Below are 18,636 nucleotides of genomic sequence, written 5' to 3'. Positions count from 1 at the left end.
ATTTTATATCCTGTATGTTGCATTCTTTTTCCTAAACTTTTGATGAACTTCACCTTACATATTGTGGTCTTCTTTCATGATATTTATGTCACTTAATATCACTTAATAAAAGATATGTGATATTTGCTTTATGTATTTATTAAATAAAGTAGAAAGAAAGAATTTATCGTAAATATGAATTTCTAATGAATTGCTTCCTATTGTAAAGGTAACGAAGGAAGTTCTGTTGCTTTTTCACCTACCACCTTCCAACAATGATATGTCACCTAAGACGTACTTGGAAGATCAAAAGTAGTCCCTATCAGCATCGACGACCTTCTCCAACGTTCTGGAAGTCCGTGGATTCCATCCCGGTAGAACTTGGTGAGGTGTGAAGCAAAGAAGGTATCAAGTGCATTTTGCACCTCTACTAGAGATTTGAATAGGTGTCCTCTAAGGTGATTGTCTAAGGATTGGAACAGGTGATAATCGGACGGTGTAATGTCCGGGGAATATGGCGGACGCAATAGTATTTCCCATCCAAGGCGTAGAATGGTGTTCCGCGTCATTCTAGTCACATGGAACATAGCATTGTCCTGTAACCCAAGGACCCCTTTGCGACTCAGAAGTGCTGGCCTCAGAGTTTTGAATTTTTCTTAAATACGGCTCAACTGCTGACAGTACACAGTTTGCATTAATGTTCTGACCAGATGGTAGGAGTTCCCGAAGCACGATACCGCGAACAGTCCATATAGGAGGACCTGCTCCTGATGCAGTGCTGGTTTCGGCTCTTTTGGAACCGGTTCATGGGATGCTAACCAATAGTGACGGCGCCGCGGAGCTTTGTACAGGACCTACTTCTCATGACATGTCAACACTCTGTCCAGAAATGGCTCCTTTCTCAGACGAGACAGCAAAGAAACACAGATGTCTGCTCGCATTGCCTTCTGGCCCGGAGTCAAATCATATGAGTCTCATCGACCCAACTTGTAGTGCTTCCCAAGTTGATGTAGGTGCTGCTGAATTGTTTCTCCACTCGCACTGAACTGTAGTCCCAGTTTCCCACATGTCTGGCCACTGTTCGCCTCAATTGCTGCCTGAAGATATTCATTTTGTACATGTGTTGGTCTACCGGCACGTGGTGCGTCTTCGAGTGCTTCGTCAGCGTCCTTAAACTTGTTGAACCACCGCTGCACTGTCTGCGTAGTCACGACACCCTCACCAAAGGCTTGGTGTTGACATATCATCATAGTCTAAGGACTCTGAAGCCAATTGGTAAAACGCTCCTCTCTGGTGCGTGAGGTCCCAGGCTTGATCCCAGCTCGCACCAAGTGGGTCTTCTGGTAGACAACCACTACTGCGTGGTTTTCCTCATATTTTCCGTCTCCTCCCACTTTCTTCATTCCACCATTTTCTTCACGATTATTACCTCTTGTAGCCTCCAAGGTATAATCACAGTTCGAAAAACTGAAGATTTCGTTAATTTTTTCACTGTTTTGAGACAATTCGGGAACAACGTGAGTTAAGAAGTAGTGAACTCAGGTTCAGAAAGTCGGAACTAATGATACCTGAGAGCAGATGCACTGACCACGCATCGCTATGACAAACGGGCTATATCTGGCTGCATAGTTCTCCATGTATTGTAGCGGCAGTGAGTTGAGTATTTGTTTCTATCTCCTAATTAATTTCATCAGTATTTCAAACCCGTATGACTATAAAGAAAACTAGACAGAATTATATTTATTTGTTATCTGTCTCCCCTGCAATTCAGCTGACTGTGTATTTAAAATACTTAATGTGATATCGCAAGAGTATATGAAAAATGTAAGCACGATTACGCGGACCATGCGGTGAACTATGTTTCTTTAACATGGCAATTTATTACCTCCATGATGTTTCTCTGGCTTTAAAAGTGCTGTAGATGTATTTCTTTTTGACATTATGTGGTATTTTTATTACATAGTACTGTATTGTGTGTAGATTCTTAATTTCCATTTTCATGTAGGAAATTTATGTTTGGAGCCATCTATGTGCTTTAGCGTTTCATCCCATGTTAAATAGTTTTAAGTTTTCAGCGAACAACGACTTGAAGTATGTACACTACTGATTCCATTAAATTTGATTTGGTTCAGGAGATACTTGTGATCTTCTTGAAAACCTCCTACATAGGAAAGAAATCTGGAGAAAACAAGAATATCTAGCAACCCCTCCATGTAGCTTACGTACTTGTAAGCAAAGAAATTTGATCACAACTTAGCCGCACGCACAGATAGGCCTAAATCAAACAATATAATAATAATAATAATAATAATAATCGTCATAGATCAATATCTATTACCGGTATTTGCTGTTATCACTTTCGTTGTAAAACATTAGTTTTTTTTTTCCTATCTAAAAGCATGCCTACATCATATACATGATAACCATGGGGTCATAGGTGGAAAGTCGTCTATCTACCACTGGGGTTTGGGTACAAAACCTCGCGGCCAGAACCTCGCGGCGACAACCTCGCGGACCCAAACCTCGCCTGGTCAAAATCTCGCCTCCCAAAACCTCGCGGCCCAAAATCTCGCCAGACCGAAACCTCGCCTGGCCAAAACCTCGCCGCCCAAAACCTCGCGGGACAAAATCTCGCCGGGCCAAAACCCCGCCTGGCCAAAACCTCGCCGCCCAAAACGTCGCGGGGCCAAAATCTCGCGGGGCCAAAACCTCGCGCCCCAAAATATCGCCATACCCAAAATCTCGTCTGACCAAAATGTAAATGTTCCAACAGATGATAAGGATGACGGTATAAAAGACGCTGTTTCAGAAGAAGTATCACGGGTATTTGACCAAGTCCCGCGATATCATATGAAAATTCTAGTTGTGTATTAGAGGATTTCAATGTGAAGGTAGGGTGACAGGATGTTTTTAAACTGGTTATAGGGAAAGAAAGTCTGCATAAGGAAAGTAATGACAACTAACTAGGTGGAGTGGGAGGAAACGGGAATAACCCGAGAAAGCCCACGCACACGATGTTTTGTATCTTACTATTATTATTATTATTATTATCATTATTATTATTTATTATTATTATTATTATTTATTATTATTATTATTATTATTATTATTATTATTATTATTATTATTATTATTATTATTATTATTATTATTATTATTATTTATTATTATTATTATTATTTGTAATGCGGAATTGCATATTAAGAAACACATTGGGTAAATTTTAAAGAAAAGTTTCATTCGCGGCGAGATTTTGGCCCGGCGAGATTTTGAATGGCGAGGTTTTGGCCCGCGAGGTTTTGGGCGGCGAGGTTTTGGCCACGCGAGGTTTTGGGCGGCGAGGTTTTGGCCACGCGAGGTTTCGGCCCGGCGAGATTTTGTCCCGCGAGGTTTCGGGCGGCGAGGTTTTGGCCACGCGAGGTTTTGGCCCGGCGAGATTTTGTCCCGCGAGGTTTTGGGCGGCGATGTTTCGGCCGCGAGATTTTGTCCGTATCCCACCACTGGATGTACCGCATTCGATCTCCTTTGCGAGGGAGATTTTTTTCAAGTTCTCCCCTCGTTCCAAAGTAGCACTCAGATTTTATGTTGGGCTGGCGCGTTTGAAATACCCTAATTTGACGTTTGGTAGGAAAACACAACCTCTAATGCAACCAATGTACACCAAAAATACGGGTAAAACATCAGAAACTCCGTACGTGTTCAGAAAATGTGCTGGGATAACATGTCCAGCTAGTCAGGAGGCAATGTGTTGAAGAAAATTTTGTAAAACTTCAATTCTGAGTGATTTTCTCGTTTACATATTCAAATAGGGACATTGTGCACACGTAACCGCGAAAAATAGGGACAGTGCATTGTAATGGACTAGAAGTGATGAATGAACGCATAGAACGCTATTGACTTGTTAAGTTTCGTTCTCGTGACACAAGTTCGAAAAGTAAATCCCACGGCCATCGACCTACAAGACTTTCTGATAAACTCCTCAGGAAAACTATGAAAACGGATCGTTGGGAAAGTGTTCGTGCATTTGTATACGAATCGGGCATTTACCGTGCCATGGATGCTTGGAGGCTCTGCTCTATCGATAAAATGAAAAAGTTGGGCTCGTGGATGCAACATACATTGACATCGGCCAACAAGGATTGTCATCTGGAGGTGTGCACTTATCTGGATGTACTAAACAAAGGGAAGTTTTTTTTGGTATCATATTGTCACTTTCACATTAAATATGTAAAGTGTCAGGAGAGTAGCTAAATCGTGATTAACGTCCCCTACGGTTTCCGAAACTACCTCATCACAAGCATAGGATGATTTTGCTGGTATGATTATCTTTCGTATTGGCCGCATCATGTTCACAGTATTTGATACTAAAGCACTTTAGATGTACTTTGCTTCATCAGTCTCTGTGGCAGTGCTCTGTTTTAGAAATCTCCAAAATGTAGATGTTTCTATTAATGTAACGTCTTTATTAACTCTCAAGAATAAATGTGGAATTGCGAGTTCTGGTTCAATATATAGATTTGACATATAAAGTAACGTGATGTAGTGCTTTTTGTAAAGAAAAAGTTTACGTTCGGTTGGCAACATTGCTGAAATTGTGGAGTAGCGATCTTTACACAGGGCGAACTGGGCAACTGCTCGGGCCCCGCGCTTCAAAGTTATATATACTCTTTATTATTGAAACAAGCATGAACAATAATTGAAGACATCGGGGGAAACTAATGATATCCCACACTGACATGATATTGATATATAAAGCTTTGAATGTTTGGGTACTTATAGTGATGCTATTGAGAAACCTGTAAGAAATTGGCCATATCTCTGTTACTGTTGACCAAACTTGGTAATTCTTCGAGGGATAACAAAATCTACCTTCGTCAAGCAGCATTGGGTGTTTCACTCCTTTTTCACGATTTTGAGGGTTATCATTTTCCCCCAAGGGTTATCATCATTTAAACGTTCAGTGTTGTGTAATGATAATATATACGATTAAGCAAATTGAAATGAAAGGTTTGTCTTTAGTTAGAAGATGAAAGTCTTTACGGAATTTCGAATTCTTATCTCACTCTCAAAGAAATGAACAGTCGATTTTTTTTTTTTTTTTTTTTTTTTTTTTTTTTTTTATGAAAGTGGTAGCCACAGTTCGGAGGTTCGTGTGATTCAATTTTTCCGCTACTGGCTTGTGAGCATGTATGGCTGCGTTTTGCTTTCTTTTCCCTTTTCTCTGTTCTATTTTTTTATTTTTGCGGGAGGTGAGTACCTCTACAAAAATTCTGTAGGGGGGCCTGAAACACCGAAGCACCCCCGGAGTCGTTCTCCCTGCACTTTCAATCAATATTTTGTATAACTTTGAACATTAAACGTCTTCTCTCTCTAAATGGTAAGCAAATACGTTCTGTCAATCAGGTTTTTGTCGTAGGCCAATTACATTTGGTTTTGATGTCACCATATGACGCAACGTGTATGAATGAAAAGAAAATTCCTTCATGCAACGACTCGACAGGGTTTATGTCTGAACCTTTTCTCCGGTCGCTGGTATTCATATCTGGATTATTGCCGTTTTGTTGAACACAGTATTGTTCCTCAAAACATGTTCCTCACTCATAGTTTTTGAGCGATGACAAGATGCGTCGTCTTCTGTAAATATTTCATTACCTGATAGAAACCATTACTTCATTATTGGCCCCACACAGCTTCTAATGACTTTCTCACTTGTACGATTCTTTCAACTACAATAAGGACTTTTTCTGGTGTATACGCTCTAAAATAGCACTCCAAATGTTCACTTCAGAGGGTCATCTGGGGTTCTAGGAAGAACCAATTCCAGGGTCATTTGGTATTCTAGGAAGGACCAATTCCCTTCTCCCTAAGTTTGAGCTTTATATACATTTTAATCAATAGGATAAAAATATATCGATGAAAAAGGTGAAAACCTAATTACTTCCTGTGCCGGTGTGGGTCGTCAGTTCAATTAGCTCAAATGTTAACTTATAAGTCACTCATGAATGATCATAAATTACTTAAACAAAGGGATGTAGATGGGGTTGAGAAGTGACAACTCATATGAAACTGTTATAATGAAAGGTTATGCTTTAATGTGTAAATGAAACTCAACAATTTCAAATTGGTAAAATCGCGACTAGATTGGGTAGAAGGTAAAAAAGGAAGAGAAGAAGTTATTTAACTATTAGATAGGAAATGAGCACTTGCCTTAATTATCCTTCGTTCTTGATGATGTTAAGTTGTTCCAATTGATAAGATGGCTCTCCGAATTGCTGTTCAACTTCCTGGCAGACAATATGATGAAACCAAACTAAGGTTGACCACTGGATTTCGTATCCCTCAGCATTAAAAGCATGTGTATCAGCAGTAGAAGGATGTTAAAGTAAAGTGGGTATTAGATCTTTCATTTTGGGAACTTTTAATTTTTGTGTTATTTTTAAAAATCATATGAGGTAAGTACACCATAGTGTTAATTATGTTGGAAGTATTATGTCTTGAAGGTTTAGTGAATTTTCATTTCATCTTTCGTTTACGCGACTTTTGTAACACTGAATAGATCGTTAAATGGCGTAGGAACACGCTTTTATGATCAGGGAAAGGACAACGCTAAGAAGTACCGTCAAATGGGGTGAATAGAAACATGGGGGTGAATAGAAACAAAACTCCCAGATTAGTTTTGGATTTATCTGGACGATAAATTAATCAAGAAAACTGAAATTTCTTAACATAGTCTTATACGGCTAAAGTGTCCAGGGCAGAGACAAAATGTTTTACTGACTTGGGAACACTGAGGTAGACGGCAGTAGCATTAATGTGTTACTGAAATCTTACACGGTATTTTAGCGCTCCTTAAACTTTCTTGGTAAGTATGACATTTTCATATTTGTTGCATTTGAACATATGCCTATTTTGTAGTTTGTTGTTTCATTTACTGACGTTCATAGTAAAAGTTTTCCTTTTGTAAATTATTTTTAATCAAAATTTAACTTTACTGGGTTATTGTTATGATTTTTAATTAGTGGGGTGAATAGAAACACTTCTTGGGAAATTCTTGAAATTCCTCAAGGAGTGGAAAATTCTTGAGGAGCAGAAAAAAGGACCTGATAGGAATGTATCAACCATCTCTAAGAACAAATTTCCAAGTCTTCTGAAAAAAAAGTGTGAAACTGAAGGAGGAAAATGTCAGGGCTGGATTTGAAAAGTGTGGAATTTTTCCCCTTTGTCGAGACCAAATACTGAGGATGTTGCCAAAAAAAAAAGACAATGAACGAGAAGAAACAGAACAGCAAAAGTCATCTCAGACTGTAAACCGTTCCCTTATGGATCTTCTCAGGAGCATGAGAGAAGATGAAAAAATTAAATAAGGGAAGAAGAGAGTACGAATAGATGTTTCTGGTAAGAGTTTTGGTTTGTTTTCTGAAAATGATACATTTTCATCAAATCACAACGAAACTCAACCTACCTTTGTATTGTCGGAAGAGGAGAAAGACAACACTCCAGAAGACAACATTCCAGACGATCACGAACTAGATGATGGTTTTCTAAAGCTGGTGATTTTGTTGTGGTAAAATGAGAAGCTAAAACTCGGTGAGACTATTCAGCACCCAAGTGCGAAAATGGGAACATGATGCATATGTGGGAGTGTTTTATAAGAGAGCACATAAACAATGTAATTTTCAGAACGAAACTGTTGGGTTTTATTAGGAGTTCGTCAGCACGCTTTAAGTATATGATAACTTTCGGGCCCCTTCGTGGCTAAGCGGTTAGCGTACACGCCTTTGGCGTGGGAGACCCGGGTTCGATTCCCGGCGGGAGCTCATGTAGTTCTGATTCTACGTTAATCAGTAGGTCCACGTCTCATATAGCCTCGCTGCTGAACGGGACGTAAACCTCAAAATCAACTCAACTCATGATAAGTTTCCCTGATGATTTCAGTGGTTTAAATCTTATTCAAATATCATCAAAACTATATGGTCGTTTATACCTATATTGTGCATTGTATTGTTTTATAAGTTTGTAACTTATGTAATACTGGTCTTATTGAACTAATATCTTGCAGGTATCAAATAAATAGTTCGTTTCAACAAATACGCTGTTTCTTTTTTTACCTTTCCAATAGTATAAAAGAAACAACAATGAAAATAAAGTAATTGTTTCTATTCACCCCATGGGTAGGGGTGAATAGAAACATTAAGAAAAATCAAGGTGAAGAAAAGTGGAGTTGATAAATTAATATGACGTTTACTGAAATTTATTAGCATATTAAGACCTTTCTTTTGGAATAATCTGATACGCGAAATCTTTAACATTACCAGACTTATATTCTCATATAGCCAAAAATGTGTTTCTATTCACCCCATTTGACGGTATAACAAATGAGGAGGAAATAACGAGGTAGACAAAAGAAATCCAACAAATGTTGGGAATGTACAAATAGTAGTAGAACAACTAATAGTTATCTAAGATACCATCAACGACTAAGTAATTGATCTTTTTTTGCCTGTCGCTACTGGCTTTTATTAATGGAAAATGTTCCGGAGTGTTCCTTTTCCTTTCTATATGGTTTACTGAGAATGGAAACAGCAAATGGTGATACTAAAGAGGATCGAGTTTGAAATGAGTAGCCCACATCTCATTGAAACTAGTCACTTAATTACATTAACGTAGGAATTGTGATTCACGTAATACAAATTGAAACAAGCACTCTTCACATAGTTTTACCAATAAGGAAATGGATCATGAGACGCTAATTTCATATAGTCTAATATGTGTAGTGATTGTATTTAGATTCATTACCTCACTCTCTGTGTAAATATAATGTGGTGGAACTGCGAATAGCTACGTAGCTTTCCTATTTCTGTGGTTAAAATCTGTTTTGAGTACAAGTAAACTAAAAACATTCTCGCTTTGTATTCGGGAATTCGAATTTTTCAGTCATCATCCTAATTCATTTCTTTTAGAATGTCCCTCAATACATCTGGGCAAATTATTGAGTGGCTTCTCTAAAAACAAATCCTGAATGACCTAGTTTCAATAATCCCTGATGTATTATTTTTAATAGTTAAAGTACATGTACGTACACATTTATTTGCACGATCTACCTACAAAGACACTAGAAAATAAATGCTAGGCGAAAATGTAATACGGAACTAGGAATACGTGACTACAACCTACTAACAGAAAGATACACCTCTTGAGTCGTAGATCAAATATTTGTTCTACTATTTCACACATTTAGGGTCCACACACTGACCAGAATGGTCCTATTACAATAAACTACCAACTCTCAGCTAATACCACTTTCATAAGATTACTATCAATGAATCCAAACCATCTCACAATCTTGCATTGATTCACATACACTCTTAAATCCATGAACATCTTACTCTCTACACAGACTCAGCTGGAACAGTTGGGAAATGGGAGGCCCCGCCGCTAATTACTGCCTTTTTGCCGAGTCGGTTTCGAGCAGAAGAAAGCGTACCTCGAAGACTCTCTGCCGCTCCGACTCTCTGTCGACCCCCTACCGCTGGGCTGGTATGCATTCCGATGGCCCGACTCTTTGCCATCGACTAATTCCCCATGGGGAGGGCGCAGGGTAGCTCAGTGGTAGAGCGCTTACTTCTGGTGCGTAGGGACCCTGGTTCGATTTCTGGACAACTAAGATTGTGGAGGACAATATCGTGTCCATGGATTTTTTTGGGGTACTTCCGTTCGCTCTCGCGTTTCATCCCACCAATTCTACCATCATCATTCACTTGCCTTAATCATAAGTCTACCTATAGGGCATATTCGTGGGACGTTAAATTGAAAGCTTCAATTTCGTTTTTTTTTTCCATTCTGTTCGGCATGTACCAGATTCCAGGCCGGTAGCCAGCCAAAAAATGTAGGGGGGGGGGCGGCTGAAGTTAGGGGGCCCGATCCAATCATTTATAGTTCATCACCATATTATAGTGCATTTGCAAGCCTACCGTGAAAATTTTAGGGGTGGCAGCGAAAATTTAGGGGGGCCTAGACCCCGTGGATACGGGCCTGCCAGATTCCATAAGTTTCCTGTCATTCTACAACCAATATCCCAACAGTTTCTTTAAAACATTTAGAGTATAAATTGATTGTTGGAGCTATATCTCCAAATTGATAATTACTCAAAAGCCAAATTTGGAGTGAAGTGACGATTTTCCCATTGGTTTCTTCGCTTATTGAAGTTTATCGTTCCTTCTCATCACAGAGGCTGTATGAGACGTGGACCTGCAGTTTCGAAGTGGAGTCCTAACCACAGTAATACGTTCAATGTTCTACTATCGGGAATCGAACCCGATACCACGTGCACACACTCAAGTAACCTTGAGGACCTGAATAAACTTGTGTTGGCTCATTCGTAAGCACGAACAAACAAAGACATGATCATTGATTTAAAACAATACATTGCATTGGAGAAAATGTTCCAACTGGAGTAAAGAAACTGTTGAATTCTGTAAATTACCAATGGTAAAGACTGTGTTTGGCAGACTGTAGTCACATGTTACGATTTCATATTTAGAAACAGTGATAATGTCAGACGATTTCACCCGGGGTGAATTTGAATACGGATGGGTTTTAAAGTAGCACTGCGAAAATTTGTTGAACACGATCGGGGATTTCGTACCAAGAAGCTCCGGAGGGGGTATTGCCTGGATCACTGGTTAGAAGTGTCTGCCGTGATTTACCTCGTAAAAAAATATAAAGAGTAAGTCATTTTTTAACATTTCGAAAATTGTTTCATTTCTGACATTAACTTAACATGATACCGTGTATTTTTCACTTTCCATTGAAATTTATGTATGAGGAAGTTTGTGTTTTGTTTAATATTCCTCATGCTATTCCTCATAATATTCCTCACTTAACGTTCCCAAACATTAATCTATATCCTTGCACGAACGATGCAGATTAAATTGACAAAGGATGGAGTTAATATCAACAACACTAACTTTGCTGTTGTAAATAATTAAAGTATTCTACTAGTACAACATTTGTAGATGTTAATGTTTGCCTGATTAAGTTTGACCAGATTATTAGCGTGAATTATTAATTTGTGTTTTAGATTAAAAGAAATTGTGTCAGCGTTACTTAATCTTCATGGAAGTTTTTCAAATAATATTTTATAAAATGCAATTATTCACAGCCATGTTGTGCATTTATTCTACTTCAGTATAAGCAACCTGCAGAGAATTTTCTGATTGTGTTCGAACCAAAGATGTTATAAATAGAGTATCTGCCCATGTGTATCTTCATCCTATTAAATTGGTGAAGCCAAAAAGCAACCGAGCATCGGCACGTCTGATTTTCTGCTATCGTCTGATTGGCTACTTTCGTTTCCGCCATGATTGTTAGCTCAAAACTTTGCGATCCTATTGGGCGGAGTGGCCAGAGTAGGGGTGGCGAAACTGTCACGTATGGCTTCAAGATTTTGTTGTAAGGGCAGATCCTCTATTTTATAAGATCCTTGGTTCGAACGAATGAACAGAAACAATTCTTCGCGGGTAGATAATTCACTTGCACGAACTTTCTTAATCTCATCGCAAATGCTGAGGGATAGGATATTGGTTATTTAACTTAAATGAGTATTACGTGCTCCTGTTGTGTCATTGGTTATTAAGGAACGAAATTTGATATTTTCGGTCTTTTACTTCAAATAATACGAATCCGTTATTAACTTGCACGTATCTAACGTGAAGGTGAGATGGGAACGAAAATATTATTTAAGGTGACATGCTGTCGATTTGAATAGTTCTGACATAATATGACATGTTTAATATAAGCAGTGACGGATCCATAGGGGACGATCGGGGCAATCGTCCCCCCCCCCCCAGGAAGAGGAACCTTTCTTATTTTATATATAAATAAAACAGAGTTTGGAGCTCATAGAAGTAGCAGTATAGCAACTCATCGCCCCCCCCCCCCCAGAAGTCCGTCCTGGATCCACCCTTGAATATAAGATTGTGCAAATAGGACTTAACAATATTGTAAGTACTAATTAATGTACGTTACTCCAAGCAAAAAACTCTTTGAAAGAAAGTGAATTTTTTGAATTTTATTTTCTGTTACGGATAGCCAGGGAGATTATCTCGACTAGGTTCGTCAATAGAATGACTCCTTTAACATCATCACGAGTAACGGCGATTATTCATATTACATTTTCTACTATTGAAATCAAGGTAGTAGAAGTTACATATTACGTCGTTAGAAGGTAGCAGAAATCCTCCAGAGGTTGACATCTACCGGTCGAAATTGAAACTTTTAGTGTGTGTGTGTGTGTGTGTGTGTGTGTGTGTGTGTGTGTGTGTGTGTGTGTGTGTGTGTGTGTGTGTGTGTGTGTGTGTGTGTGTGTGTGTGTGTGTGTGTGTGTGTGTGTGTGTGTGGTCCTTTCTATTGTCTACCAGAAGTTTATTATTTCTGCTCTTTCGAGAGGCATTACATTGGCTTCATGCCATTTCAAGAATGAGTGTCACGCCTCTGTGCTTGCGGATCCTTGGCAAGAAAGCGTAGCGATCTCTCTGCTTTTCCTCTGTTTGACATGTCAGAAAGACTTTCTGTGAACTTATCACCTTCCTGACACTATTCACTGCCAGTCAGGTGCGCATCCACTAGGGGGCCACCGGGTCCGGACGCCCCCCCTCCAATAAACTTCCCATCTCAACATACATTAAAGTTCATTTTCTCAGTAAAACTATACTTATTTAGGAGGAAAACGATTGATGTGGCATGAAATCCACAACAGCTACACCTACAACTCAAAAATGAAATGAAATGAAATCTTTGAGTTTTACGTCCCACGGTTATGCCGGTTAAACTAAAGGAGACGGTGATGATAAGTAACGAACGAAATGGTGGAATGAAGAAAGTGGGAGGAAACGGGAGAACCCCGAGAAAACCCACTCACACGGTGTTTGTCCACCACAAAGTTCACTTGGCGGAGGCTGGGATCGAAGCCGGGACCCCAAGCACCAGAGGTGAACACTCTACTACTGAGCCAGCGCGGCCCCACCTACAACTAAACGAACAAGAAATTATATATAAGGAACTAGAGAGAAAGTATTACATAAAAATCCAATTAGGATACACAACCATCATGCATACATAATAGTGTAATCATAGAACCATTTAGTACAACTGCAAACAAAATTATATCCAAAAAAATTTACATTATTAGTATTTATTGAAAAAAGAATATCCAAAGATGAAACGTGTATCAATTAATAGGGGTGAGCGCAAATTATCATGCGTAGTTTTTGAAAAAATCGAGAAACAATGTTTTTTGTAGATTTCAAAATTGATGCTGTGAGATAACCACCGATAAGTATACACTAATCAAGTTCTATATTTTGACACTAGCAAGGCGACAGTATACAGTATGGTAAAAAAAAAAAAATCTTGAACTTGCATTTTGAGTAACTATAATATTGCCCAGAGATATACACAAGACCTAATATTTTTATAGTCATGCATATCACCTTAATTTACGAAAGAACAAACGCATTTGCCAGTGGGAATACGTTACTTTTGTCTTTTTTCTTTTTTCTTTCTTTTTCTTTTTTTCTTTTTTTATAACGGTCTAGATATACTTGTATGTCAATCAGTACATCACATTAAGCTGAACTAAATGACATTCTTAAAGGCAAATTCTCATGCGTAGTTTTCGAGATAATCTAATTTCTATGGCGTAAGAAAAGTTGCCAAACTGTTGCAGCTGATAATTTTTATTCTCCTGCAATGAATTATTTACTTACTTATATAGTGTATATAAATCTTCCAGTTCCATGTATCACGAGTATGCCCGTTAGGCTAAGGGAGACGGATGATTAAGGCAAGTGAATGATGATGCAAGTATCGGTGGAATGAGAATGTGGGCGGAAATGGACACGTGACGCCGAGAAAACCCATGGACCCGATGTCCCCACAAACTTACTTGGCCTGGGATTGAACTAGGGACTCCACACATCTGAGGTAAGCGCTCTGTATATATTGCATATAAAAAAATCAGCATTAAAAGTTGTATCAATTGTTGTTTTGTTTCCCCTTGTAACGACATTCATAGTCCTAGCAGTCACACAATGCTATTTATAATTATATGGGATCACATCTAATCGGATCTCTACGACTACAAACATCACAAACTTCAAAGAATGTTACTCCTTCCGATAAAATTTCCAATAAATAGCCTTTCTTTCTATTCAATGTCACACCATATCCAAACAAAATAAAACATAAAATCAGACATCAGCAGAAAGTGCAAGTTATTAGACACATACACTCACATATATATATATGCATTCTAGAACGTTGCATTGCCCCTCAAATATAGAATTCACTTTCAAAACATGACGTCATCGTAGCAGCAGACATTCGTAGCTCTCATCCAGAAACATTTCCCTCACACATCCTAAGTGGAACAACAAGAGAACAAAGTTGTTGATATTGGCAACATTGTTCAAGTATCTTATCAATGAGGGAATAGCAGCCTTCGGGTGAAGATACGTAATGACGAGTTCATGTTCTTGAAAGCAATATTCTCAATAGTAACGCATCTTAGAGGAACCCTCCAATGAGAAAAAGAAGGCAATCTACCAATCAGAAGCAAGATCAAGTACACGAGGAGGTATGAAAGAAATACCAGTCATTCTTCTCGGAGATCATTTACTACGTACTCAAAAGCATAAAATTAATTTTAAAAAGGTATTAGAGAAGGAAGCTTCAACGATACAAGCAGTGTCGTATTTAAGAGGAACTTTCGAGCTTAAGCCCCTCTCGAAATTTTATTTACTATATTAAAATAAATGAAATATCTTGCAGAATTTTCAATTTCCAGAACTAAATTTAGCGAAGCTCCCCCCCGAAACAAAATCGTAAATACGCCACTGGATACAAGTATTTTTTTATCGTTTGATTCATAAATCGATATTCCTGGGCTTGACAATTTAAGAAATAAAAAATCAGAATAAGGAGAAACATTTTTTTTAAAAAATGGTTATTCCTTTTAACATTCCTCGAAATTTCAGGTTAGAACACAAAATAATATAAGTGTGATACTTTTCCTACTTTGGCTCATGAGGTCTCTCGTTCGATTGCCCGTGGTAGATCCTTGAAATTTCAACTCATTACGGAGGCTCGGACTCGACACAGTAAAAACAATTTCTTTGTTAATTCAGCACAATCGCTCCATGCTGCTCAAGTTAAATTTTGACATATACTTGGTACTACTTTTGCTCCATAGAATTTTGAAGTAAATTGTTAATGTAGCTGTAAAATTAACAGCCCCAAATAGTTACTGGGGGTGTGGGGTGATTTTAGTAACACAGCATTGTAGCTGTTTTGTGCACACTTACCAAACTACTTTTATATATCTAAAAAAATATTTCCTGTTAAACGGAAATGGCTATTGTAAGAGATAATAAAGTATTTAGCAAAAAAACTTATTTATAACTACTTACGAAAATCGAAATATAGTCTGCAACGGAGAGTAACATGATAGACTTTAATTTTACAATTTGGCAACCGCTGAATGAAGGAAGACCATCAACAAATTACCAGCAATTTAATAAAACGTAATGTCAAATGTTCTAGGCTCAGCTTCATTTTGAAGAGCTTTTTTATGTTTTGAAATACACAGAGAAAAAAATGTAGAAAGATCTAGAACAGATTGCAGTATTTCTGTTCACGTGAATCTTGTCAGAAAATTCATATCCTGACAAAACTATTTTACGAGAAACTAGCAAATGTTCTCACATGTTGCTGTGAGCATCATTGTATTTTGAATTCTTCCTTCTGCACCCTTCCTGCAGAATTCGACTGAACTCGAAGCCTTCTTTTCTTTTCTTCCATTGTAGATCAAACATCTAAAAACAAGCAAGCAAACAAACAGGTGTAAAATTATTTTAGACGAGAAGGTCAAACGTAAAAATTCTTGTCTCTAACATTAAAGAATTCCGAGATATGGATATCTTATTATATCAAATTCTATTTCTCCAAAAGATTCCAAGATATCTTCATGGTAAAATAATCATAATTCACACTCTTATTTCCCCCATCCATTGTCTTCTGTTCTAGGTAAAATATCAAAAATCACTAACACATATCTAATTATTTTTAATTAAGAAGTCCATATACCAAATTTCATGTCTTTAAGCTTCAGAGATTCCGAAATTTGAATATAATAATTGTCACCTCTTCCTCGTCGAATTTCCAAAATAATAATAATAATAATAATAATAATAATAATAATAATAATAATAATAATAATAAGTCGTACCTTACGTTACAAATTCTGTGCCCTGTCCAAGTTTCAAGTTTCTAGCTCAAGTGATTTAGCCTGGGCGTTAATCAATCAATCAGTCATTGAGGATGTTTTCTTTTATGCATAGAGAATACAGGAGATACAGGGTGTCCATAAAGTCCGGTGCCACCCTGTTTATCTTCGAAACGACTGCGAATATGAGAAAACGCAAAAACACATCCAACATTATTTTGAGTGGCTTCAATTTTGAGTTATAAGAGGTCCATCCCAGACATCCCATGTAAGGATACGTGAGATCAACTTGAAACATTTAAATGCAAAGGGGCCGAGTAATATATCGTTGGAAAGGTTTCGACAACCGAAGTATTTGCCGAACGTTTCAAGTCCTTATGTTAGAGGTCTGAACGGGCTCGGACCGAGCCCACGGGCTGGACTCAGGTCTACAAAGCATATATCATTTCGGTTCCGGACTGGGCTCGGGCCGTAATTTTTTAAATATACAACCCTATTTCTCAGGTCTTTTCGACCCTAACTTCGTAAATATAATGTATAACAATATTTATTGGACCGTCATTTCTGGAGAACTTTAAAATCATAAGCGCAAAATTAAACCTCTAATATGGACGGTGTTATGCATGAATTGACCAAGCGCCAAAACATGGATCTGAGATATTGAAGGAAATACAAACATGTTACAATTACGATCCAGTTCTTGGTGCTTGGTCGAATAGCTTTTTCTGGATGTTTAAGCAAATACTAGGGTTTCAAACATTTTTTTACATTATTTACATTGCCTCCTACACACTGATGTAAAAATGTCGAAAATCGAAAAATGGCGCTTGGTCAATTGATGCGTAACACCGTCCTGCTGTAAACAAAAATAAAATTTTGCGTTAATTATTAAGTTTCTGTAATTCGGGCTTATTTCGGGTTCATTTGATTATCACGCGAACTCGGGCCTAAATTTAGAACATATTTCGCACTCGGGTTGGGCCTCATATTACAAATTCACGGGCCGGGCCGGGCCCGGGCTGAATATTCCGGCTCGTACAAACCTCTACCCTAGGTTGATCCCATCCAAAATGGCAGAAGTACATATTTCGTGCCCATAAAGGCCGTTGCCATCCCGTATATCTTCGAAACAACTGCGAATATGAGAAAACGAAAATACACGTCCATCATTATTTTAAGGGGCTTGAATTTTCAGCTATAAAAGGTCCATCCTAGACACCTCGGAATAGGGATACAAGGGTCAACTTCAAAATTTTAAATCGCAAAGGAGGTCGAGTAATATATCGTTGGAAAGATCTCGACATGAGAAATATTTTGTGAACGTTTCAATTTCCTATGTTGACCACATTAAAAATGGCTTGGGTACACATTTTGTGTCCATAGAGTCCGTTTCTCATATTTCGTAGTCGTTTCGCAATACATGGTGTGGTAACAGACTCTATGAACACGAAATGTGAACCACAACCATTTTGGATGGCGTCAACATAGGGATTTGAAACTTTCAGCAAACTATTTCCCATGTCGAGGCCTTTCCAACGAAATATTACTCGACTCCCTTTGCCAATTGAGAAATTTTCAAGTTGACTCCCCGTACCCCTATATGGGGTGTCTGGGATGGACCTTATATAGCTCAAAATTTAAGCACCTTAAAATAATGATGGATGGATTTTTGCATTTTTTCATATTCGCAGTCGTTTCGAAGATACACAGGTTGTCAAAGGACTTAATAGACACTCTGCATAATACATTATGTATTACTTCTTATAAACCTTAAATATACCGCGTAAAATTTTGCTTATAGCTGAAATTAAAAATTACTCTAAATTCTGAACGTATATAGGGTCTATTAAGAAAAATCCCTTATACGGATAGCGATGTGTTATATACATATGTGAAATCCATATGTTTTCTACGAAAATTTGTACAGAACATATCCATATGCTACTTACGTACTGCTTTCCCCCCGTTTAGATGTTACACCATGCTGTTGCAGGATGTCTGACATCAAACAGTCTCCCGTATATTTCATACGTAAAGTGGCATATTTACGATTTTATTTCCGGGGGGCTTTGCTAACTTTATTCCTGAAAATGTGAAAATTCTGCAAAGATATTTTATTTACTTTAAAATAGTTTATTGAATTTCAGGGAGACTTAAGTCCGGAAGTCCCCTTAAATACGCCACTGCATACGTATATGTATTTTACATACGTCAGCTATATGTTATATATATATATGTCAATCTATATGTCAGATCCTGATCGCCTATATACATTCCTTTGTTTCATACGGAAAATACATGTAGATGGAACACTTATACGGAAAGTATTATAAAACATACGCTTTGAGTTATACGTTTGCTAGAGGATGTTAAGT

This window comes from Thermobia domestica, chromosome 5, assembly GCF_964235325.1.
Source record: "Thermobia domestica chromosome 5, izTheDome1.hap1.1, whole genome shotgun sequence".
NCBI classification, from domain to species: Eukaryota; Metazoa; Arthropoda; class Insecta; order Zygentoma; family Lepismatidae; genus Thermobia; species Thermobia domestica.
The sequence above is the reverse complement of the archived record's forward strand: the minus strand, read 5'-3'. Positions refer to the sequence as shown.